Raw genomic sequence first — 25,550 nt, 5'->3', positions numbered from 1 at the left:
CCTTTAATAGTGATTTCAGTGTGTGTGAGCCCGGGTGTGAAGGAACACTCCTTTAATAGTGATTTCAGTGTGTGTGTGAGCCCGAGTGTGAAGGAACGCTCCTTTAATAGTGATTTCAGTGTGTGTGTGAGCCCGGGTGTGAAGGAACGCTCCTTTAATAGTGATTTCAGTGTGTGTGTGAGCCCGGGTGTGAAGGAACGCTCCTTTAATAGTGATTTCAGTGTGTGTGTGAGCCCGGGTGTGAAGGAACGCTCCTTTAATAGTGATTTCAGTGTGTGTGAGCCCGGGTGTGAAGGAACGCTCCTTTAATAGTGATTTCAGTGTGTGTGAGCCCGGGTGTGAAGGAACGCTCCTTTAATAGTGATTTCAGTGTGTGTGAGCCCGGTTGTGAAGGAACACTCCTTTAATAGTGATTTCAGTGTGTGTGTGAGCCCGGGTGTGAAGGAACGCTCCTTTAATAGTGATTTCAGTGTGTGTGTGAGCCCGGGTGTGAAGGAACGTTCCTTTAATAGTGATTTCAGTGTGTGTGAGCCCGGGTGTGAAGGAACGCTCCTTTAATAGTGATTTCAGTGTGTGTGAGCCCGGGTGTGAAGGAACGCTCCTTTAATAGTGATTTCATTGTGTGTGAGCCCGGGTGTGAAGGAACGCTCCTTTAATAGTGATTTCAGTGTGTGAGAGCCCGGGTGTGAAGGAACGCTCCTTTAATAGTGATTTCAGTGTGTGTGAGCCCGGGTGTGAAGGAACGCTCCTTTAATAGTGATTTCAGTGTGTGTGAGCCTGGGTGTGAAGGAACGCTCCTTTAATAGTGATTTCAGTGTGTGTGTGAGCCCGGGTGTGAAGGAACGCTCCTTTAATAGTGATTTCAGTGTGTGTGAGCCCGGGTGTGAAGGAACGCTCCTTTAATCGTGATTTCAATGTGTGAGAGCCCGGGTGTGAAGGAACGCTCCTTTAATAGTGATTTCAGTGTGTGTGAGTCCGGGTGTGAAGGAACGTTCCTTTAATAGTGATTTCAGTGTGTGTGTGAGCCGGGTGTGAAGGAACGCTCCTTTAATAGTGATTTCAGTGTGTGAGAGCCCGGGTGTGAAGGAACGCTCCTTTAATAGTGATTTCAGTGTGTGTGAGCCCGGGTGTGAAGGAACGCTCCTTTAATAGTGATTTCAGTGTGTGTGAGCCCGGGTGTGAAGGAACGCTCCTTTAATAGTGATTTCAGTGTGTGTGAGCCCGGTTGTGAAGGAACGCTCCTTTAATAGTGATTTCAGTGTGTGTGTGAGCCCGGGTGTGAAGGAACGCTCCTTTAATAGTGATTTCAGTGTGTGTGTGAGCCCGGGTGTGAAGGAACGCTCCTTTAATAGTGATTTCAGTGTGTGTGAGCCCGGGTGTGAAGGAACGCACCTTTAATAATGATTTCAGTGTGTGTGAGAGCCAGGGTGTGAAGGAACGCTCCTATAATAGTGATTTCAGTGTGTGTGAGCCCGGGTGTAAAGGAACGCTCCTTTAATAGTGATTTCAGTGTGTGTGTGAGCCCGGGTGTGAAGGAACGCTCCTTTAATAGTGATTTCAGTATGTGTGAGCCCGGGTATGAAGGAACGCTCCGTTAATACTGATTTCAGTGTGTGTGTGAGCCCGGGTGTGAAGGAACGCTCCTTTAATAGTGATTTCAGCGTGTGTGTGAGCCCGGGTGTGAAGGGACGCTCCTTTAATAGTGATTTCAGTGTGTGTGTGAGCCCGGGTGTGAAGGAATGCTCCTTTAATAGTGATTTCAGTGTGTGAGAGCCCGGGTGTGAAGGAACGCTCCTTTAATAGTGATTTCAGTGTGTGTGAGCCCGGGTGTGAAGAAACGCTCCTTTAATAGTGATTTCAGTGTGTGTGAGTCCGGGTGTGAAGGAACGCTCCTTTAATAGTGATTTCAGTGTGTGTGTGAGCCTGGGTGTGAAGGAACGCTCCTTTAATAGTGATTTCAGTGTGTGTGAGAGCCCGGGTGTGAAGGAACGCTCCTTTAATAGTGATTTCAGTGTGTGTGTGAGCCCGGGTGTGAAGGATAGCTCCTTTAATAGTGATTTCAGTGTGTGTGTGAGCCCGGGTGTGAAGGATAGCTCCTTTAATAGTGATTTCAGTGTGTGTGAGAGCCCGGGTGTGAAGGAACGCTCCTTTAATAGTGATTTCAGTGTGTGTGAGCCCGGGTGTGAAGGAACGCTCCTTTAATAGTGATTTCAGTGTGTGTGTGAGCCCGGGTGTGAAGGATAGCTCCTTTAATAGTGATTTCAGTGTGTGTGAGCCCGGGTGTGAAGGAACGCTCCTTTAATAGTGATTTCAGTGTGTGTGTGAGCCCGGGTGTGAAGGAACGCTCCTTTAATAGTGATTTCAGTGTGTGTGAGCCCGGGTGTGAAGGAACACTCCTTTAATAGTGATTTCAGTGTGTGTGTGCCCGGGTGTGAAGGAACGCTCCTTTAATAGTGATTTCAGTGTGTGTGTGAGCCCGGGTGTGAAGGAACGCTCCTTTAATCGTGATTTCAGTGTGTGTGAGCCCAGGTGTGAAGGAACGCTCCTTTAATAGTGATTTCAGTGTGTGTGAGCCCGAGTGTGAAGGAACGCTCCTTTAATAGTGATTTCAGTGTGTGTGAGCCCGGGTGTGAAGGAACACTCCTTTAATAGTGATTTCAGTGTGTGTGAGCCCGGGTGTGAAGGAACGCTCCTTTAATAGTGATTTCAGTGTGTGTGTGAGCCCGGGTGTGAAGGAACGCTCCTTTAATCGTGATTTCAGTGTGTGTGTGAGCCCGGGTGTGAAGGAACGCTCCTTTAATAGTGATTTCAGTGTGTGTGAGAGCCCGGGTGTGAAGGAACGCTCCTTTAATAATGATTTCAGTGTGTGTGAGAGCCCGGGTGTGAAGGAACGCTCCTTTAATAGTGATTTCAGTGTGTGTGAGCCCGGGTGTGAAGGAACGCTCCTTTAATAGAGATTTCAGTGTGTGTGTGAGCCCGGGTGTGAAGGAACGCTCCTTTAATAGTGATTTCAGTGTGTGTGTGCCCGGGTGTGAAGGAACGCTCCTTTAATAGTGATTTCAGTGTGTGTGTGAGCCCGGGTGTGAAGGAACGCTCCTTTAATAGTGATTTCAGTGTGTGTGAGCCCGGGTGTGAAGGAACACTCCTTTAATAGTGATTTCAGTGTGTGTGTGAGCCCGGGTGTGAAGGAACGCTCCTTTAATAGTGATTTCAGTGTGTGTGAGCCCGGGTGTGAAGGAACGCTCCTTTAATAGTGATTTCAGTGTGTGTGAGCCCGGGTGTGAAGGAACGCTCCTTTAATAGTGATTTCAGTGTGTGTGAGCCCGGGTGTGAAGGAACGCTCCTTTAATAGTGATTTCATTGTGTGTGAGCCCGGGTGTGAAGGAACGCTCCTTTAATAGTGATTTCAGTGTGTGAGAGCCCGGGTGTGAAGGAACGCTCCTTTAATAGTGATTTCAGTGTGTGTGAGCCCGGGTGTGAAGGAACGCTCCTTTAATAGTGATTTCAGTGTGTGTGAGCCTGGGTGTGAAGGAACGCTCCTTTAATAGTGATTTCAGTGTGTGTGTGAGCCCGGGTGTGAAGGAACGCTCCTTTAATAGTGATTTCAGTGTGTGTGAGCCCGGGTGTGAAGGAACGCTCCTTTAATCGTGATTTCAATGTGTGAGAGCCCGGGTGTGAAGGAACGCTCCTTTAATAGTGATTTCAGTGTGTGTGAGTCCGGGTGTGAAGGAACGTTCCTTTAATAGTGATTTCAGTGTGTGTGTGAGCCCGGGTGTGAAGGAACGCTCCTTTAATAGTGATTTCAGTGTGTGAGAGCCCGGGTGTGAAGGAACGCTCCTTTAATAGTGATTTCAGTGTGTGTGAGCCCGGGTGTGAAGGAACGCTCCTTTAATAGTGATTTCAGTGTGTGTGAGCCCGGGTGTGAAGGAACGCTCCTTTAATAGTGATTTCAGTGTGTGTGAGCCCGGTTGTGAAGGAACGCTCCTTTAATAGTGATTTCAGTGTGTGTGTGAGCCCGGGTGTGAAGGAACGCTCCTTTAATAGTGATTTCAGTGTGTGTGTGAGCCCGGGTGTGAAGGAACGCTCCTTTAATAGTGATTTCAGTGTGTGTGAGCCCGGGTGTGAAGGAACGCACCTTTAATAATGATTTCAGTGTGTGTGAGAGCCAGGGTGTGAAGGAACGCTCCTATAATAGTGATTTCAGTGTGTGTGAGCCCGGGTGTGAAGGAACGCTCCTTTAATAGTGATTTCAGTGTGTGTGTGAGCCCGGGTGTGAAGGAACGCTCCTTTAATAGTGATTTCAGTATGTGTGAGCCCGGGTATGAAGGAACGCTCCGTTAATACTGATTTCAGTGTGTGTGTGAGCCCGGGTGTGAAGGAACGCTCCTTTAATAGTGATTTCAGCGTGTGTGTGAGCCCGGGTGTGAAGGGACGCTCCTTTAATAGTGATTTCAGTGTGTGTGTGAGCCCGGGTGTGAAGGAATGCTCCTTTAATAGTGATTTCAGTGTGTGAGAGCCCGGGTGTGAAGGAACGCTCCTTTAATAGTGATTTCAGTGTGTGTGAGCCCGGGTGTGAAGAAACGCTCCTTTAATAGTGATTTCAGTGTGTGTGAGTCCGGGTGTGAAGGAACGCTCCTTTAATAGTGATTTCAGTGTGTGTGTGAGCCTGGGTGTGAAGGAACGCTCCTTTAATAGTGATTTCAGTGTGTGTGAGAGCCCGGGTGTGAAGGAACGCTCCTTTAATAGTGATTTCAGTGTGTGTGTGAGCCCGGGTGTGAAGGATAGCTCCTTTAATAGTGATTTCAGTGTGTGTGTGAGCCCGGGTGTGAAGGATAGCTCCTTTAATAGTGATTTCAGTGTGTGTGAGAGCCCGGGTGTGAAGGAACGCTCCTTTAATAGTGATTTCAGTGTGTGTGAGCCCGGGTGTGAAGGAACGCTCCTTTAATAGTGATTTCAGTGTGTGTGTGAGCCCGGGTGTGAAGGATAGCTCCTTTAATAGTGATTTCAGTGTGTGTGAGCCCGGGTGTGAAGGAACGCTCCTTTAATAGTGATTTCAGTGTGTGTGTGAGCCCGGGTGTGAAGGAACGCTCCTTTAATAGTGATTTCAGTGTGTGTGAGCCCGGGTGTGAAGGAACACTCCTTTAATAGTGATTTCAGTGTGTGTGTGCCCGGGTGTGAAGGAACGCTCCTTTAATAGTGATTTCAGTGTGTGTGTGAGCCCGGGTGTGAAGGAACGCTCCTTTAATCGTGATTTCAGTGTGTGTGAGCCCAGGTGTGAAGGAACGCTCCTTTAATAGTGATTTCAGTGTGTGTGAGCCCGAGTGTGAAGGAACGCTCCTTTAATAGTGATTTCAGTGTGTGTGAGCCCGGGTGTGAAGGAACACTCCTTTAATAGTGATTTCAGTGTGTGTGAGCCCGGGTGTGAAGGAACGCTCCTTTAATAGTGATTTCAGTGTGTGTGTGAGCCCGGGTGTGAAGGAACGCTCCTTTAATCGTGATTTCAGTGTGTGTGTGAGCCCGGGTGTGAAGGAACGCTCCTTTAATAGTGATTTCAGTGTGTGTGAGAGCCCGGGTGTGAAGGAACGCTCCTTTAATAATGATTTCAGTGTGTGTGAGAGCCCGGGTGTGAAGGAACGCTCCTTTAATAGTGATTTCAGTGTGTGTGAGCCCGGGTGTGAAGGAACGCTCCTTTAATAGTGATTTCAGTGTGTGTGTGAGCCCGGGTGTGAAGGAACGCTCCTTTAATAGTGATTTCAGTGTGTGTGTGCCCGGGTGTGAAGGAACGCTCCTTTAATAGTGATTTCAGTGTGTGTGTGAGCCCGGGTGTGAAGGAACGCTCCTTTAATAGTGATTTCAGTGTGTGTGAGCCCGGGTGTGAAGGAACACTCCTTTAATAGTGATTTCAGTGTGTGTGTGAGCCCGGGTGTGAAGGAACGCTCCTTTAATAGTGATTTCAGTGTGTGTGAGCCCGGGTGTGAAGGAACGCTCCTTTAATAGTGATTTCAGTGTGTGAGAGAGCCCGGGTGTGAAGGAACGCTCCTTTAATAGTGATTTCAGTGTGTGTGTGAGCCCGGGTCTGAAGGAACGCTCCTTTAATAGTGAATTCAGTGTGTGTGTGAGCCCGGCTGTGAAGGAACGCTCCTTTAATAGTGATTTCAGTATGTGTGTGAGCCCGGGTGTGAAGGAACACTCTTTTAATAGTGATTTCAGTGTGTGTGAGAGCCCGGGTGTGAAGGAACGCTCCTTTAATAGTGATTTCAGTGTGTGTGTGAGCCCGGGTGTGAAGATTGTGCAGAGGTCCCTGAATGTGGCGGGACATATTGAGAGAGTGGTTAGCAAATCATATGGGATCTTGGGCTTCATAAATACAGGTATTGAGTACAAAAGCAGAGCAGTTATGCTGAACCTTTATATAAAGCGCTGGTTAAGCCACAACTGGAGTATTGCATCCAGTTCTGGTCACCACACTTTAGGAAGGATGTGAAGGCCCTTGAGAGGGTGCGGAGGAGATTTACCAGAATGGTTCCGGGGATGGGGGATCTTAGCTACAAGGACAGGTTGGGTAATCTGGATTAATTTTCATTTGAGCAAAGGAGGTTGAGGGGTGACTCGATGGAGGTGTACAAGATTATGACGGGTTTGGATAGGCTAGACGTGAAAAGGCTGTTCCCACTAGTTGATGGTACAAGGACTAGGGGACACAGATTTAAGGTTTTGGGCAAGAGATACGGGGGGGTGTGAGGAAATTTTTTTTCGCGCAGCGAGTGGTGAGGACCTGGAACTCGCTGCCGATGGAAGTGGTGGAAGCGGAGACACTCGATGTTTTCAAGGGGAGACTGGATCGGCACTAAATGGAAATAAACTTGCAGGGCTACGGGGATAGAGCGGGGGAATGGGACTGACTGGATTGCTCCACAGAGAGCCGGCACGGACTCGATGGGCTGAATGGCCTCCTTCTGTGCCTCTATGACTCTATTTATTAGACGTTTGAATGGGGATTGAACGAATGAATTATTTTGCCGGTACTTTGAGGACCCTGTATATATAATCAAGCCTCGAGCTCGTTGGAAATCTACCCGCCATTTCACCGCACAGAGTCACAGTGAATATTATTTCATTGGACCGGGTGTTAATAGCGCAGAATTTTATCGTAAACCCCTGTAATTGGTGTTGCTTACCTCGATTTCCCGGCTAACTGAATATTGAACAATTGTATTTCAACGGTTCGACATTGAAGATTTGTTGGAGTACCATGCTTTGCGAATTCCCCTGTAATTAAATAAATATAATATAATATATATCTGTATGTATATTTTTGTTACATTCACTGAACTGTGTCAGGTACCAGTTGGTACAGGATTAAATGGTTGCCGAGAGCGAAATGTCCAATGTGTCGACAATCTTCTTTCCGTCTTTTTACTGCAATATCAGTCCGTTCATATCACAGACTCTGTATATCATTCAGTTAGCATGACACGGGGCAGTACTGAGGGAGCGCTGCACTGTCGGAGGGGCAGTACCGAGGGAGCGACGCACTGTCGGAGGGGCAGTACTGAGGGAGCGCTGCACTGTCGGAGCGACAGTACTGATGGAGCGCCGCACTGTCGGAGGGGCAGTACTAAGAGAGCGCCGCACTGTCGGAGGGGCAGTACTGAGGAAGTACCGCACTGTCGAGGGGTGCAGTACTGAGGGAGTGCTGCACTGTCGGAGGGACACTGTTGGAGGGGCCGTACTGAGGGAGCAGTATAATGTCAGAGAGCCAGTACTGAGGGAGCACCGCACTGTCGGAGTGGCAGTACTGAGGGAGCACTATACTGTCGGAGGGGCAGTACTGAGGGAGCGCTGCACTGTCGGAGTGGCAGTACTGAGGGAGCACTATACTGTCGGACGGGCAGTGCTGAGGGAGTGCTGCACTGTCGGAGAGGCGATACTGAGGGAGCGCTGCACTGTCGGAGGGGCAGTACTAAGGGAATGCTGCACTGTCGGAGGGGCACTACTGTGGGAGCGCCGCACTGTCGGGGGGGCAGTACTGAGGGAGCGATGCACTGTCGGGGGACAGTACTGAGGGAGCGCTGCACTGTCGGAGGAGCAGTACTGAGAGAGGGCTGCACTGTCGGAGGGGCAGTACTGAGTGAGCACTATACTGTCGGAGGGGCAGTACTGAGGGAGCACTGTACTGTCGGAGGGGCAGTACTGAGGGAGCGCCGCACTGTCGGAGGGGTAGTACTGAGGAACCGCCGCATTGTCGGAGGGGGAGTACTGAGGGAGCGCTGCACTGTCGGAGGGGCAGTACTGAGGGAGCGCCGCACTGTCGGAGGGTCAGTACTGAGGGAGCGCTGCATTGTCGAAGGGGCAGTACTCAGGGAGAGCCGCAATGTCGGAGGGGCAGTACCGAGGGAGCGCTGCACTGTCGGAGGGGCAGTACTGAGGGAGCGCCGCACTGTCGGAGGGGCAGTACTGAGGGAGTGCTGCAAGTTGGAGGGCCAGCACTGAGGGAGCACCGCACTGTCGGAGCGACAGTACTGAGGGAGTGCCGCACTGTCAGAGGGGCAGTACTGAGGGAGCGCCGCAATGTCGGAGGGGCAATACTGAGGGAGCGCCGCACTGTCGGAGGGGCAGTACTGAGGGAGCACCGCACTGTCGGAGGGGCAGTACTGAGGGAGCACCGCACTGTCGGAGGGGCAGTACTGAGGGAGCGCCGCACTGTTGGAGGGTCAGTAATGAGGGTGCGCCGAACTGTCGGAGGAGCAGTACTGAGGAAGTGCCGCACTGTCGAGGGGTGCAGTGCTGAGGGAGTGCTGCACTGTCGGAGGGACAGTACTGAGGGAACGCTGCACTGTCGGAGGGGCCGTACTGAGGGAGCAGTATAATGTCAGAGGGGCAGTACTGAGGGAGCACCGCACTGTCGGAGTGGCAGTACTGTGGGAGCACTATACTGTCGGAGGGGCAGTACTGAGGGAGCGCCGCACTGTCAGAGGGGTAGTACTGAGGGAGCACTGCACTGTCGGAGGGGGAGTACAGAGGGAGCACTGCACTGTCGGAGGGGCCGTACTGAGGGAGCAGTATAATGTCAGAGGGGCAGTACTGAGGGAGCACCGCACTGTAAGAGTGGCAGTACTGTGGGAGCACTGTACTGACGGAGGGGCAGTACTGAGGGAGCGCCGCACTGTCAGAGGGGTAGCACTGAGGGAGCACTGCACTGTCGGAGGGGCAGTACTGAGGGAGTGCTGCACTGTCGGAGGGGCACTACTGAGGGAGCACCGCACTGTCGGAGGGGCAGTACTGAGGGAGTGCTGCACTGTCGGAGGAGCAGTACTGAGGGAGCGCTGCACTGTCGGAGGGGCAGTACTGAGAGAGCGCTGCACTGTCGGAGGGGCAGTACAGAGGGGACGCTGCACTGTCGGAGGTGCAGTACTGAGGAAGCACTGTACTGTCGGAGGGGCAGCACTGAGGGAGCGCCGCACTCTCGGAGGAGTAGTACTGAGGAAGCGCCGCACTGTCGGAGTGGGAGTACTGAGGGAGCGCTGCACTGTCGGAGGGGCAGTACTGAGGGAGCGCCGCACTGTTGGAGGGTCAGTACTGAGGGAACGCCGCGCTGTCGGAGGGGCAGTTCTGAGGGAGCGCTACACTGTCGGAGGGACAGTACTGAGGGAGTGCCGTACTGTCGGAGGGGCAGTACTGAGGGAGCGCCGCACTGTCGGAGGGTCAGCACTGAGGGTGTGCTGCACTGTCGGAGGGGCAGTACTGAGGGAGCGATGCACTGTCGGGGGACAGTACTGAGGGAGCGCTGCACTGTCGGAGGAGCAGTACTGAGAGAGGGCTGCACTGTCGGAGGGGCAGTACTGAGTGAGCACTATACTGTCGGAGGGGCAGTACTGAGGGAGCACTGTACTGTCGGAGGGGCAGTACTGAGGGAGCGCCGCACTGTCGGAGGGGTAGTACTGAGGAAGCGCCGCACTGTCGGAGTGGGAGTACTGAGGGAGCGCTGCACTGTCGGAGGTGCAGTACTGAGGAAGCACTGTACTGTCGGAGGGGCAGCACTGAGGGAGCGCCGCACTCTCGGAGGAGTAGTACTGAGGAAGCGCCGCACTGTCGGAGTGGGAGTACTGAGGGAGCGCTGCACTGTCGGAGGGGCAGTACTGAGGGAGCGCCGCACTGTTGGAGGGTCAGTACTGAGGGAACGCCGCGCTGTCGGAGGGGCAGTTCTGAGGGAGCGCTACACTGTCGGAGGGACAGTACTGAGGGAGTGCCGTACTGTCGGAGGGGCAGTACTGAGGGAGCGCCGCACTGTCGGAGGGTCAGCACTGAGGGTGTGCTGCACTGTCGGAGGGGCAGTACTGAGGGAGCACCGCACTGTCGGAGGGGCAGTACTGAGGGAGTGCCACACTGTCGGAGGGGCAGTACTGAGGAAGTGCTGCACTGTCGACGGGTGCAGTACTGAGGGAGTGCTGCACTGTCGGAGGGACAGTATTGAGGGAGCACCGCACTGTCAGAGGGGTAGTACTGAGGGAGCACTGCACTGTCGGAGGGGGAGTACTGAGGGAGCGCCGCACTGTCGGAGGGGCAGTACTGAGGGAGCGCTGCACTGTCGGAGGGGGCAGTACTGAGAGAGCGCTGCACTGTTGGAGGAACAGTACTGAGGGAGCACTGCACTGTCGGAGGGGCAGTACTGAGGGAGTGCTGCAGTGTCGGAGGGGGCATTAATGAGGGAGCGCTGCACTGTCGGAGGGGGCAGTACTGAGGGAGCGCTGCACTGTGAGAGCGTCAGTACTGAGGCAGCGCTGAACAGTCGGAGGGGCAGTACTGAGGGAGAGCAACACTGTCGGAGGGGCAGTACTGAGGGAGCACCGCACTGTCGGAGGGGCAGTACTGAGGGAGCGCCGCACTGTTGGAGGGTCAGTAATGAGGGTGCGCCGAACTGTCGGAGGAGCAGTACTGAGGAAGTGCCGCACTGTCGAGGGGTGCAGTGCTGAGGGAGTGCTGCACTGTCGGAGGGACAGTACTGAGGGAACGCTGCACTGTCGGAGGGGCCGTACTGAGGGAGCAGTATAATGTCAGAGGGGCAGTACTGAGGGAGCACCGCACTGTCGGAGGGGCAGTACTGAGGGAGCGCTGTACAGTTGGAGGGGCAATACTGAGGGAGCGCCGCACTGTCGGAGGGGGCAGTACTGAGGGAGCGCTGCACTGTTGGAGGAGCAGTACTGAGGGAGCGCTGCACTATCAGGGGGGCAGTACTGAGGGAGCGCTGCACTGTCGGAGGGGCAGTAGTGAGGGAGCACTGCACTGTTGGAGGAGCAGTACCGAGGGGGTGCTGCACTGTCGGAGGGGCAGTACTGAGGGAGCACTGCACTGTGTGAGGGTCAGTACTGAGGTAGCGCTGAACTGTCGGGGGGGCAGTACTGAGGGAGTACAGCACTGTTGGAGAGGCAGTACTGAGGGAGCGCTGCACTGTCGGAGGGGGCTGTACTGAGAGAGCGCTGCACTGTTGGATGAACAGTGCTGTGGGAGCACTGCACTGTCGGAGGGGCAGTACTGAGGGAGTGCTGCACTGTCTGAGGGGGCATTACTGAGGGAGCGCTGCACTGTCGGAGGGGGCAGTAGTGAGGGAGCGCTGCACTGTGAGAGGGCCAGTACTGAGGCAGCGCTGAACTGTGGGAGGGGCAGTACTGAGGGAGCGCAACACTGTCGGAGGGGGCAATACTGAGGGAGCGCTGCACTGTCGGAGGGGGCCGTACTGAGGGAGCGCTGCAATGTTGGAGGGGGCAGTAATGAGGGAGTGCTGCACTGCGAGACGGTCAGTACTGAGGCAGCGCTGAACAGTCGGAGGGGCAATACTGAGGGAGCGCCGCACTGTCGGAGGGGGCAGTACTGAGGGAGCGTTGCACTATCAGAGGGGCAGTACTGAGGGCGCTGCACTGTCGGAGGGGCGGTACTGAGGGAGCGCTGCACTGTCGGAAGGGGCAATACTGAGGGAGCGCTGCACTGTCGGTGGGGGCAGTACTGAGGGTGCGCTGCACTGTGAGAGTGTCAGTACTGAGGCAGTGCTGAACTGTCGGAGCGGCAGTACATAGGGATTGCAGCACTGTCGGAGGGGCAGTACTGAGGGAGCGCCGCATTGTCGGAGGGGGCAGTACTGAGGGAGCACTGCACTGTAGGAGGAGCAGTACTGAGGGAGTGCTGCACTGTCGGAGGGGGCAGTACTGAGGGAGCGCTGCACTGTCGGAGGGAGCAGTACTGCGGGAGCGCAGCACTGTGAGAGGGTCAGTACTGTGGCAGCACTGAACTGTCGGAGGGGCAGTACTGAGGGAGCGCAGCACTGTCGGAGGGGCAGTACTGAAGGAGCGCTGCACTGTCAGAGGAGCAGCACTGAGGGAGCGCTGCACTGTCGGAGTGGCAGTACAGAGGGAGCGCTGCAGTGTCGGAGGGGCAGTACTGAGGGAGAGCTGCACTGTCGGAGGGGCAGTACTGAGGGAGCGCCGCAATGTCGGAGGGGGCAGTACTGAGGGAGCGCTGCACTGTCGGAGGGGGCAGTACTGAGGGAGCGCTGCGCTGTGAGAGGGTCAGTACTGAGGCAGCGCTGAACTGTCGGTGGGGCAGTACTGAGGGAGCGCTGCACTGTCGGAGGGGGCAGTACTGAGGGAGCGCTGCACTGTCGGAGGGGGCAGTACTGAGGGAGGGCTGCACTGTGAGAGGGTCAGTACTGAGGCAGCACTGAACTATAGGTGGGGCAGTACAGAGGGAGCGCAGCACTGTTAGAGGGGCAGTACTGAGGCAGCGCCGCACTGTCAGAGGGGGCAATACTGAGGGAGCGCTGCACTGTTGGAGGAGCGGTACTGAGGGAGTGCCGCACTGTCGGAGGGGTAGTACTGAGGAAGCACCGCACTATCGGAGGGGGAGTACTGAGGGAGTGCTGCACTGTCGGAGGGGCAGTACTGAGGGAGCGCCGCACTGTCGGACTGTCAGTACTGAGGGAGCGCTGCATTGTCGAAGGGGCAGTACTGAGGGAGCGCCGCACGGTCGGAGGGGCAGTGCTGAGGGAGCGCCGCACTGTCGGAGGGGCAGTACTGAGGAAGTGCCGCACTGTCGAGGGGTGCTGCACTGAGGGAGTGCTGCCCTGTCGGAGGGACAGTATTGAGGGAGCGATGCACTGTCGGAGGGGCCGTACTGAGGGAGCAGTATAATGTCAGACGGGCAGTACTGAGGGAGCACCGCACTGTCAGAGGGGTAGTACTGAGGGAGCACTGCACTGTCGGAGGGGCAGTTCTGAGGGAGCGCTACACTGTCGGAGGGACAGTACTGAGGGAGTGCCGTACTGTCGGAGGGGCAGTACTGAGGGAGCGCCGCACTGTCGGAGGGTCAGCACTGAGGGTGTGCTGCACTGTCGGAGGGGCAGTACTGAGGGAGCACCGCACTGTCGGAGGGGCAGTACTGAGGGAGTGCCACACTGTCGGAGGGGCAGTACTGAGGAAGTGCTGCACTGTCGGAGGGGCACTACTGTGGGAGCGCCGCACTGTCGGGGGGGCAGTACTGAGGGAGCGATGCACTGTCGGGGGACAGTACTGAGGGAGCGCTGCACTGTCGGAGGAGCAGTACTGAGGGAGCGCTGCACTGTCGGAGGGGCAGTACTGAGAGAGGGCTGCACTGTCGGAGGGGCAGTACTGAGTGAGCACTATACTGTCGGAGGGGCAGTACTGAGGGAGCACTGTACTGTCGGAGGGGCAGTACTGAGGGAGCGCCGCACTGTCGGAGGGGTAGTACTGAGGAACCGCCGCATTGTCGGAGGGGGAGTACTGAGGGAGCGCTGCACTGTCGGAGGGGCAGTACTGAGGGAGCGCCGCACTGTCGGAGGGTCAGTACTGAGGGAGCGCTGCATTGTCGAAGGGGCAGTACTCAGGGAGAGCCGCAATGTCGGAGGGGCAGTACCGAGGGAGCGCTGCACTGTCGGAGGGGCAGTACTGAGGGAGCGCCGCACTGTCGGAGGGGCAGTACTGAGGGAGTGCTGCAAGTTGGAGGGCCAGCACTGAGGGAGCACCGCACTGTCGGAGCGACAGTACTGAGGGAGTGCCGCACTGTCAGAGGGGCAGTACTGAGGGAGCGCCGCAATGTCGGAGGGGCAATACTGAGGGAGCGCCGCACTGTCGGAGGGGCAGTACTGAGGGAGCACCGCACTGTCGGAGGGGCAGTACTGAGGGAGCGCCGCACTGTTGGAGGGTCAGTAATGAGGGTGCGCCGAACTGTCGGAGGAGCAGTACTGAGGAAGTGCCGCACTGTCGAGGGGTGCAGTGCTGAGGGAACGCTGCACTGTCGGAGGGGCCGTACTGAGGGAGCAGTATAATGTCAGAGGGGCAGTACTGAGGGAGCACCGCACTGTCGGAGTGGCAGTACTGTGGGAGCACTATACTGTCGGAGGGGCAGTACTGAGGGAGCGCCGCACTGTCAGAGGGGTAGTACTGAGGGAGCACTGCACTGTCGGAGGGGGAGTACAGAGGGAGCACTGCACTGTCGGAGGGGCCGTACTGAGGGAGCAGTATAATGTCAGAGGGGCAGTACTGAGGGAGCACCGCACTGTAAGAGGGGTAGTACTGAGGGAGCACTGCACTGTCGGTGGGGGAGTACTGAGGGAGCGCCGCACTGTCGGAGGGGCAGTACTGAGGGAGCGCTGCACTGTCGGAGGGGCAGTACTGAGGGAGCGCCGCACTGTCGGAGGGGCAGTACTGAGGGAGCGCTGCACTGTCGGACGGGCAGTACTGAGAGAGTGCTGCATTGTCGGAGGGGCAGTACTGAGGGAGTGCCACACTGTCGGAGGGGCAGTACTGAGGAAGTGCTGCACTGTCGACGGGTGCAGTACTGAGGGAGTGCTGCACTGTCGGAGGGACAGTACTGAGGGAGCACCGCACTGTCAGAGGGGTAGTACTGAGGGAGCACTGCACTGTCGGAGGCCGAGTACTGAGGGAGCGCCGCACTGTCGGAGGGGCAGTACTGAGGGAGCACTGCACTGTCGGAGTGGCAGTACTGAGGGAGTGCTGCACTGTCGGAGGGGCAGTACTGAGAGAGTGCTGCACTGTCGGAGGGGCAGTACTGAGGGAAGGCTGCACTGTCGGAGGGGCAGTGCTGAGGGAGCACCGCTCTGTCGGAGGGGCAGTACTGAGTGAGCAATATGCTGTCGGAGGGGCAGTACTGAGGGAGCACTGTACTGTCGGAGGGGCAGTACTGCGGGAGCGCCGCACTGTCGGAGGGGTAGTACTGAGGAAGCACCGCACTATCGGAGGGGGAGTACTGAGGGAGCGCTGCACTGTCGGAGGGGCAGTACTGAGGGAGCGCCGCACTGTCGGACTGTCAGTACTGAGGGAGCGCTGCATTGTCGAAGGGGCAGTACTGAGGGAGCGCCGCACAGTCGGAGGGGCAGTGCTGAGGGAGCGCCGCACTGTTGGAGGGGCAGTACTGAGGGAGCGCTGCACTGTGAGAGGGTCAGTACTGAGGCAGCGCTGAACTGTCAGTGGGGCAGTGCTGAGGGAGCGCCGCACTGTTAGACGGGCAGTCCTGAGGGAGCGCCGCACTTTCGGAGGGGGCAGTACTGAGGGAGTGCTGCACTGTTGGAGGAGCAGTACTTAGGGAGTGCAGCACTGTCGGAGGGGCAGTACTGAGGGAGCACTGCACTGTCGGAGGGAGCGGTACTGAGGGAGCGCAGTACTGTGAGAGGGTCAGTACTGAGGCAGCACTGAACTGTCGGAGGTGCAGTACTGAGAGAGCGCAGCACTGTCGGAGGGGCAGTACTCAGGGAGCGCTGCACTGTCGGAGGGGGCAGTACTGAGGGAGCGCTGCACTGTTGGAGGGGGCAGTACTGAGGCAGCGCTGAACTGTCAGTGGGGCAGTACTGAGGGAGCGCAGCACTGTCAGAGGGGCAGTACTGATGGAGCTCTGCACTGTCGGAGGGGCAGTACTGAGGGAGCGCCGCACTGTCAGAGGGGGCAGTACTGAGGGTGCGCTGCTCTGTCAGAGGAGTACTGAGGGAGCGCTGCACCGTCGGAGGGGCAGTACTGAGGGAGCGCTGCACTGTCAGAGGGGGCAGTACTGAGGGAGTGCCGCAGTGTCGGAGTGGCAGTACTGAGGCAGCGCTGAACTGTCGGAGGGGCAGTACTGAGGGAGCACTGCACTGTCGGGGGTCAGTACTGAATAAGCTCAGCACTGTCGGAGGGGCAGTACTGAGGGAGCGCCGCACTGTCAGAGGGGGCAGTACTGAGGGTGCGCTGCTCTGTCAGAGGAGTACTGAGGGAGCGCTGCACCGTCGGAGGGGCAGTACTGAGGGAGCGTTGAACGGTCGGAGGGGCAGTACTGAGGGAGAGCTGCACTGTCGGAGGGGCAGTACTGAGGGAGTGCGGCACTGTCGGAGGGACAGTACTGAGGGAGCGCCGCACTGTCGGAGGGGCAGCACTGAGTGAGCGCTGCAATGTCGGAGGGGCAATACTGAGGGAGCGCAGCACTGTTGGAGGACCAGTGCTGAGGGAGCCCTGCACTGTCGGAGGGGCAGTACTGAGAGAGCGCTGCACTGTCGGAGGGGCAGTACTGAGTGAACGCTGCAATGACAGAGGGGGCAGTACTGAGGGAGCACTGCACTGTGTGAGCGTCAGTGCTGAGGCAGCGCTGAACTGTCGGGGGGGCAGTACTGCGGGAGTACAGCACTGTTGGAGAGGCAGTACTGAGGGAGCGCTGCACTGTCGGAGGGGGCAGTACTGAGAGAGCGCTGCACTGTTGGAGGAACAGTACTGAGGGAGCACTGCACTGTCGGAGGGGCAGTACTGAGGGAGTGCTGCAGTGTCGGAGGGGGCATTAATGAGGGAGCGCTGCACTGTCGGAGGGGGCAGTACTGAGGGAGCGCTGCACTGTGAGAGCGTCAGTACTGAGGCAGCGCTGAACAGTCGGAGGGGCAGTACTGAGGGAGAGCAACACTGTCGGAGGGGCAGTACTGAGGGAGCGCTGCACTGTCGGAGGGGCAGTACTGAGGGAGCGCTGAACAGTTGGAGGGGCAATAATGAGGGAGCGCCGCACTGTCGGAGGGGGCAGTACTGAGGGAGCGCTGCACTGTTGGAGGAGCAGTACTGAGGGAGCGCTGCACTATCAGGGGGGCAGTACTGAGGGAGCGCTGCACTGTCGGAGGGGCAGTAGTGAGGGAGCACTGCACTGTCGGAGGGGCAGTACTGAGGGAGCACTGCACTGTGTGAGGGTCAGTACTGAGGTAGCGCTGAACTGTCGGGGGGGCAGTACTGAGGGAGTACAGCACTGTTGGAGAGGCAGTACTGAGGGAGCGCTGCACTGTCGGAGGAGGCTGTACTGAGAGAGCGCTGCACTGTTGGATGAACAGTGCTGTGGGAGCACTGCACTGTCGGAGGGGCAGTACTGAGGGAGTGCTGCACTGTCTGAGGGGGCATTACTGAGGGAGCGCTGCACTGTCGGAGGGGGCAGTAGTGAGGGAGCGCTGCACTGTGAGAGGGCCAGTACTGAGGCAGCGCTGAACTGTGGGAGGGGCAGTACTGAGGGAGCGCAACACTGTCGGAGGGGGCAATACTGAGGGAGCGCTGCACTGTCGGAGGGGGCCGTACTGAGGGAGCGCTGCACTGTTGGAGGGGGCAGTAATGAGGGAGTGCTGCACTGCGAGACGGTCAGTACTGAGGCAGCGCTGAACAGTCGGAGGGGCAATACTGAGGGAGCGCCGCACTGTCGGAGGGGGCAGTACTGAGGGAGCGTTGCACTATCAGAGGGGCAGTACTGAGGGCGCTGCACTGTCGGAGGGGCGGTACTGAGGGAGCGCTGCACTGTCGGAAGGGGCAATACTGAGGGAGCGCTGCACTGTCGGAGGGGGCAGTACTGAGGGTGCGCTGCACTGTGAGAGTGTCAGTACTGAGGCAGTGCTGAACTGTCGGAGCGGCAGTACATAGGGATTGCAGCACTGTCGGAGGGGCAGTACTGAGGGAGCGCCGCATTGTCGGAGGGGGCAGTACTGAGGGAGCACTGCACTGTAGGAGGAGCAGTACTGAGGGAGTGCTGCACTGTCGGAGGGGGCAGTACTGAGGGAGGGCTGCACTGTCGGAGGGAGCAGTACTGCGGGAGCGCAGCACTGTGAGAGGGTCAGTACTGTGGCAGCACTGAACTGTCGGAGGGGCAGTACTGAGGGAGCGCAGCACTGTCGGAGGGGCAGTACTGAAGGAGCACTGCACTGTCAGAGGAGCAGCACTGAGGGAGCGCTGCACTGTCGGAGTGGCAGTACAGAGGGAGCGCTGCAGTGTCGGAGGGGCAGTACTGAGGGAGAGCTGCACTGTCGGAGGGGCAGTACTGAGGGAGCGCCGCAATGTCGGAGGGGGCAGTACTGAGGGAGCGCTGCACTGTCGGAGGGGGCAGTACTGAGGGAGCGCTGCGCTGTGAGAGGTGTCAGTACTGAGGCAGCGCTGAACTGTCGGTGGGGCAGTACTGAGGGAGCGCTGCACTGTCGGAGGGGGCAGTACTGAGGGAGCGCTGCACTGTCGGAGGGGGCAGTACTGAGGGAGGGCTGCACTGTGAGAGGGTCAGTACTGAGGCAGCACTGAACTATAGGTGGGGCAGTACAGAGGGAGCGCAGCACTGTTAGAGGGGCAGTACTGAGGCAGCGCCGCACTGTCAGAGGGGGCAATACTGAGGGAGCGCTGCACTGTTGGAGGAGCAGTACTGAGGGAGTGCCGCACTGTCGGAGGGGTAGTACTGAGGAAGCACCGCACTATCGGAGGGGGAGTACTGAGGGAGCGCTGCACTGTCGGAGGGGCAGTACTGAGGGAGCGCCGCACTGTCGGACTGTCAGTACTGAGGGAGCGCTGCATTGTCGAAGGGGCAGTACTGAGGGAGCGCCGCACAGTCGGAGGGGCAGTGCTGAGGGAGCGCCGCACTGTCGGAGGGGCAGTACTGAGGAAGTGCCGCACTGTCGAGGGGTGCTGCACTGAGGGAGTGCTGCCCTGTCGGAGGGACAGTATTGAGGGAGCGATGCACTGTCGGAGGGGCCGTACTGAGGGAGCAGTATAATGTCAGACGGGCAGTACTGAGGGAGCACCGCACTGTCAGAGGGGTAGTACTGAGGGAGCACTGCACTGTCGGAGGGGCAGTTCTGAGGGAGCGCTACACTGTCGGAGGGACAGTACTGAGGGAGTGCCGTACTGTCGGAGGGGCAGTACTGAGGGAGCGCCGCACTGTCGGAGGGTCAGCACTGAGGGTGTGCTGCACTGTCGGAGGGGCAGTACTGAGGGAGCACCGCACTGTCGGAGGGGCAGTACTGAGGGAGTGCCACACTGTCGGAGGGGCAGTACTGAGGAAGTGCTGCACTGTCGACGGGTGCAGTACTGAGGGAGTGCTGCACTGTCGGAGGGACAGTATTGAGGGAGCACCGCACTGTCAGAGGGGTAGTACTGAGGGAGCACTGCACTGTCGGAGGGGGAGTACTGAGGGAGCGCCGCACTGTCGGAGGGGCAGTACTGAGGGAGCGCTGCACTGTCGGAGTGGCAGTACTGAGGGAGTGCTGCACTGTCGGAGGGGCAGTACTGAGAGAGTGCTGCACTGTCGGAGGGGCAGTACTGAGGGAAGGCTGCACTGTCGGAGGGGCAGTGCTGAGGGAGCACCGCTCTGTCGGAGGGGCAGTACTGAGTGAGCAATATGCTGTCGGAGGGGCAGTACTGAGGGAGCACTGTACTGTCGGAGGGGCAGTACTGCGGGAGCGCCGCACTGTCGGAGGGGTAGTACTGAGGAAGCACCGCACTATCGGAGGGGGAGTACTGAGGGAGCGCTGCACTGTCGGAGGGGCAGTACTGAGGGAGCGCCGCACTGTCGGACTGTCAGTACTGAGGGAGCGCTGCATTGTCGAAGGGGCAGTACTGAGGGAGCGCCGCACAGTCGGAGGGGCAGTGCTGAGGGAGCGCCGCACTGTCGGAGGGGCAGTACTGAGGGAGCGCTGCACTGTGAGAGGGTCAGTACTGAGGCAGCGCTGAACTGTCAGTAGGGCAGTGCTGAGGGAGCGCCGCACTGTTAGATGGGCAGTCCTGAGGGAGCGCCGCACTGTCGGAGGGGGCAGTACTGAGGGAGTGCTGCACTGTTGGAGGAGCAGTACTTAGGGAGTGCAGCACTGTCGGAGGGGCAGTACTGAGGGAGCACTGCACTGTCGGAGGGAGCGGTACTGAGGGAGCGCAGTACTGTGAGAGGGTCAGTACTGAGGCAGCACTGAACTGTCGGAGGTGCAGTACTGAGAGAGCGCAGCACTGTCGGAGGGGCAGTACTGAGGGAGCGCTGCACTGTCGGAGGGGGCAGTACTGAGGGAGCGCTGCACTGTTGGAGGGGGCAGTACTGAGGCAGCGCTGAACTGTCGGTGGGGCAGTACTGAGGGAGCGCAGCACTGTCAGAGGGGCAGTACTGATGGAGCTCTGCACTGTCGGAGGGGCAGTACTGAGGGAGCGCCGCACTGTCAGAGGGGGCAGTACTGAGGGTGCGCTGCTCTGTCAGAGGAGTACTGAGGGAGCGCTGCACCGTCGGAGGGGCAGTACTGAGGGAGCGCTGCACTGTCAGAGGGGGCAGTACTGGAGGAGTGCCGCAGTGTCGGAGTGGCAGTACTGAGGCAGCGCTGAACTGTCGGAGGGGCAGTACTGAGGGAGCACTGCACTGTCGGGGGTCAGTACTGAATAAGCTCAGCACTGTCGGAGGGGCAGTACTGAGGGAGCGCCGCACTGTCAGAGGGGGCAGTACTGAGGGTGCGCTGCTCTGTCAGAGGAGTACTGAGGGAGCGCTTGCACCGTCGGAGGGGCAGTACTGAGGGAGCGTTGAACGGTCGGAGGGGCAGTACTGAGGGAGAGCTGCACTGTCAGAGGGGCAGTACTGAGGGAGTGCGGCACTGTCGGAGGGACAGTACTGAGGGAGCGCCGCACTGTCGGAGGGGCAGTACTGAGTGAGCGCTGCAATGTCGGAGGGGCAATACTGAGGGAGCGCAGCACTGTTGGAGGACCAGTGCTGAGGGAGCCCTGCACTGTCGGAGGGGCAGTACTGAGAGAGCGCTGCACTGTCGGAGGGGCAGTACTGAGTGAACGCTGCAATGTCAGAGGGGGCAGTACTGAGGGAGCACTGCACTGTGTGAGCGTCAGTGCTGAGGCAGCGCTGAACTGTCGGGGGGGCAGTACTGCGGGAGTACAGCACTGTTGGAGAGGCAGTACTGAGGGAGCGCTGCACTGTCGGAGGGGGCAGTACTGAGAGAGCGCTGCACTGTTGGAGGAACAGTACTGAGGGAGCACTGCACTGTGGGAGGGGCAGTACTGAGGGAGTGCTGCAGTGTCGGAGGGGGCATTAATGAGGGAGCGCTGCACTGTCGGAGGGGGCAGTACTGAGGGAGCGCTGCACTGTGAGAGCGTCAGTACTGAGGCAGCGCTGAACAGTCGGAGGGGCAGTACTGAGGGAGAGCAACACTGTCGGAGGGGCAGTACTGAGGGAGCGTTGCACTGTCGGAGGGGCAGTACTGAGGGAGCGCTGAACAGTTGGAGGGGCAATACTGAGGGAGCGCCGCACTGTCGGAGGGGGCAGTACTGAGGGAGCGCTGCACTGTTGGAGGAGCAGTACTGAGGGAGCGCTGCACTATCAGGGGGGCAGTACTGAGGGAGCGCTGCACTGTCGGAGGGGCAGTAGTGAGGGAGCACTGCACTGTTGGAGGAGCAGTACCGAGGGGGTGCTGCACTGTCGGAGGGGCAGTACTGAGGGAGCACTGCACTGTGTGAGGGTCAGTACTGAGGTAGCGCTGAACTGTCGGGGGGGCAGTACTGAGGGAGTACAGCACTGTTGGAGAGGCAGTACTGAGGGAGCGCTGCACTGTCGGAGGGGGCTGTACTGAGAGAGCGCTGCACTGTTGGATGAACAGTGCTGTGGGAGCACTGCACTGTCGGAGGGGCAGTACTGAGGGAGTGCTGCACTGTCTGAGGGGGCATTACTGAGGGAGCGCTGCACTGTCGGAGGGGGCAGTAGTGAGGGAGCGCTGCACTGTGAGAGGGCCAGTACTGAGGCAGCGCTGAACTGTGGGAGGGGCAGTACTGAGGGAGCGCAACACTGTCGGAGGGGGCAATACTGAGGGAGCGCTGCACTGTCGGAGGGGGCCGTACTGAGGGAGCGCTGCACTGTTGGAGGGGGCAGTAATGAGGGAGTGCTGCACTGCGAGACGGTCAGTACTGAGGCAGCGCTGAACAGTCGGAGGGGCAATACTGAGGGAGCGCCGCTCTGTCGGAGGGGGCAGTACTGAGGGAGCGTTGCACTATCAGAGGGGCAGTACTGAGGGCGCTGCACTGTCGGAGGGGCGGTACTGAGGGAACGCTGCACTGTCGGAAGGGGCAATACTGAGGGAGCGCTGCACTGTCGGAGGGGGCAGTACTGAGGGTGCGCTGCACTGTGAGAGTGTCAGTACTGAGGCAGTGCTGAACTGTCGGAGCGGCAGTACATAGGGAATGCAGCACTGTCGGAGGGGCAGTACTGAGGGAGCGCCGCATTGTCGGAGGGGGCAGTACTGAGGGAGCACTGCACTGTAGGAGGAGCAGTACTGAGGGAGTGCTGCACTGTCGGAGGGGGCAGTACTGAGGGAGCGCTGCACTGTCAGAGGGAGCAGTACTGCGGGAGCGCAGCACTGTGAGAGGGTCAGTACTGTGGCAGCACTGAACTGTCGGAGGGGCAGTACTGAGGGAGCGCAGCACTGTCGGAGGGGCAGTACTGAAGGAGCGCTGCACTGTCAGAGGAGCAGCACTGAGGGAGCGCTGCACTGTCGGAGTGGCAGTACAGAGGGAGCGCTGCAGTGTCGGAGGGGCAGTACTGAGGGAGAGCTGCACTGTCGGAGGGGCAGTACTGAGGGAGCGCCGCAATGTCGGAGGGGGCAGTACTGAGGGAGCGCTGCACTGTCGGAGGGGGCAGTACTGAGGGAGCGCTGCGCTGTGAGAGGGTCAGTACTGAGGCAGCGCTGAACTGTCGGTGGGGCAGTACTGAGGGAGCGCTGCACTGTCGGAGGGGGCAGTACTGAGGGAGCGCTGCACTGTCGGAGGGGGCAGTACTGAGGGAGGGCTGCACTGTGAGAGGGTCAGTACTGAGGCAGCACTGAACTATAGGTGGGGCAGTACAGAGGGAGCGCAGCACTGTTAGAGGGGCAGTACTGAGGCAGCGCCGCACTGTCAGAGGGGGCAATACTGAGGGAGCGCTGCACTGTTGGAGGAGCAGTACTGAGGGAGTGCTGCACTGTCGGAGGGGCAGTACTGAGGGAACTCTGCACTGTCGGAGGGGCAGTACTGAGGGAGCGCAGCACTGTGAGAGGGTCAGTACTGAGGCAGTGCTGAACTGTCGGAGGGGCAGTACTGAGAGAGCGCAGCACTGTCGGAGGGGCAGTACTGAGGGAGCGCTGCATTGTCGGAGGTGGCAGTACTGAGGGAGCGCTGCACTGTTGGAGGGGGCAGTACTGAGGCAGCGCTGAACTGTCAGAGGGGCAGTACTGAGGGAGCGCTGCACTGTCGGAGGGGCAGTACTGAGGGAGCGCCGCACTGTCGGAGTGGGCAGTACTGAGGGAGCGCTGCACTGTCGGAGGGGCAGTACTGAGGGAGCGCTGCTCTGTCGGAGGGGGCAGTACTGAGGGAGCGCTGCACTGCTGGAGGAGCAGTACTGAGGTAGCGCTGCACTGTCGGAGGGGCAGTACTGAAGGAGCGCTGCACTGTCGGAGGGGGCAGTACTGAGGGACTGCTGCACTGCCGGAGGGGCAGTACTGAGGGAGAGCTGCACTGTCGGAGGGGCAGTACTGATGGAGCGCAGCACTGTCGGGGGGCCGTACTGAGGGAGCGCCGCACTGTCGGAGGGGGCAGTACTGAGGGAGCACTGCACTGCAGGAAGAGCAGTACTGAGGGTGCGCTGCACTGTGAGAGTGTCAGTACTGAGGCAGTGCTGAACTGTCAGAGCGGCAGTACTTAGGGATTGCAGCACTGTCGGAGGGGCAGTACTGAGGGAGCGCCGCATTGTCGGAGGGGTCAGTACTGAGGGAGCACTGCACTGTAGGAGGAGCAGTACTGAGGGAGTGCTGCACTGTCGGAGGGGGCAGTACTGAGGGAGCGCTGCACTGTCGGAGGGAGCAGTACTGCGGGAGCGCAGCACTGTGAGAGGGTCAGTACTGTGGCAGCACTGAACTGTCGGAGGGGCAGTACTGAAGGAGCGCTGCACTGTCAGAGGAGCAGCACTGAGGGAGCGCTGCACTGTCGGAGGTGCAGTACAGAGGGAGCGCTGCAGTGTCGGAGGGGCAGTACTGAGGGAGAGCTGCACTGTCGGAGGGGCAGTACTGAGGGAGCGCCGCAATGTCGGAGGGGGCAGTACTGAGGGAGCGCTGCACTGTCGGAGGGGGCAGTACTGAGGGAGCGCAGCGCTGTGAGAGGGTCAGTACTGAGGCAGCGCTGAACTATAGGTGGGGCCGTACAGAGGGAGCGCAGCACTGTTAGAGGGGCAGTACTGAGGCAGCGCCGCACTGTCAGAGGGGGCAGTACTGAGGGAGCGCTGCACTGTTGGAGGAGCAGTACTGAGGGAGTGCTGCACTGTCGGAGGGGCAGTACTGAGGGAGCTCTGCACTGTCGGAGGGGCAGTATTGAGGGAGCGCAGCACTGTGAGAGGGTCAGTACTGAGGCAGCGCTGAACTGTCGGAGGGGCAGTACTGAGAGAGCGCAGCACTGTCGGAGGGGCAGTACTGAGGGAGCGCTGCATTGTCGGAGGGGGCAGTACTGAGGGAGCGCTGCACTGTTGGAGGGGGCAGTACTGAGGCAGCACTGAACTGTCAGAGGGGCAGTACTGAGGGAGCGCAGCGCTGTCAGACGGGCAGTACTGATGGAGTGCTGCACTGTCGGAGGGGCAGTACTGAGGGAGCGCCGCACTGTCTGAGTGGGCAGTACTGAGGGAGCGCTGCACTGTCAGAGGGGCAGTACTGAGGGAGCGCTGCTCTGTCGGAGGGGGCAGTACTGAGTGAGCGCTGCACTGTCGGAGGGGCAGTACTGAGGGAGTGCTGCACTGTCGGAGGGGCAGTACTGAGGGAGCGCTGCACTGTCGGAGGGGCAGTACTGAGGGAGCGCTGCACTGTCGGAGGAGGCAGTACTGAAGGAGCGCTGCACTGTCGGAGGGGGCAGTACTGAGAGAGCGCAGCACTGTCGGAGGGGCAGTACTGAGAGAGCGCAGCACTGTCGGAGGGGCAGTACTGAGGGAGCGCTGCACTGTCGGAGGGGCAGTACTGAGGGAGCGCTGCACTGTCGGAGGGGGCAGTACTGAAGGAGCGCTGCACTGTCGGGGGGCCGTACTGAGGGAGCGCCGCACTGTCGGAGGGGCAGTACTGAGGGAGAGCTGCACTGTCGGAGGGGCAGTACTGATGGAGCGCAGCACTGTCGGGGGGCCGTACTGAGGGAGCGCCGCACTGTCGGAGGGGGCAGTACTGAGGGAGCACTGCACTGCAGGAGGAGCAGTACTGAGGCAGCGCTGCACTGTCAGAGAGGGCAGTACTGAGGGAGCGCTGC

The sequence above is a fragment of the Somniosus microcephalus genome, unplaced genomic scaffold (assembly GCF_052327205.1).
Source record: "Somniosus microcephalus isolate GS21.2 unplaced genomic scaffold, FLI_Smic_1.0 unresolved_chr2, whole genome shotgun sequence".
In the NCBI taxonomy this organism is placed as follows: Eukaryota; Metazoa; Chordata; class Chondrichthyes; order Squaliformes; family Somniosidae; genus Somniosus; species Somniosus microcephalus.
Note: the sequence above shows the minus strand (reverse complement) of the source record.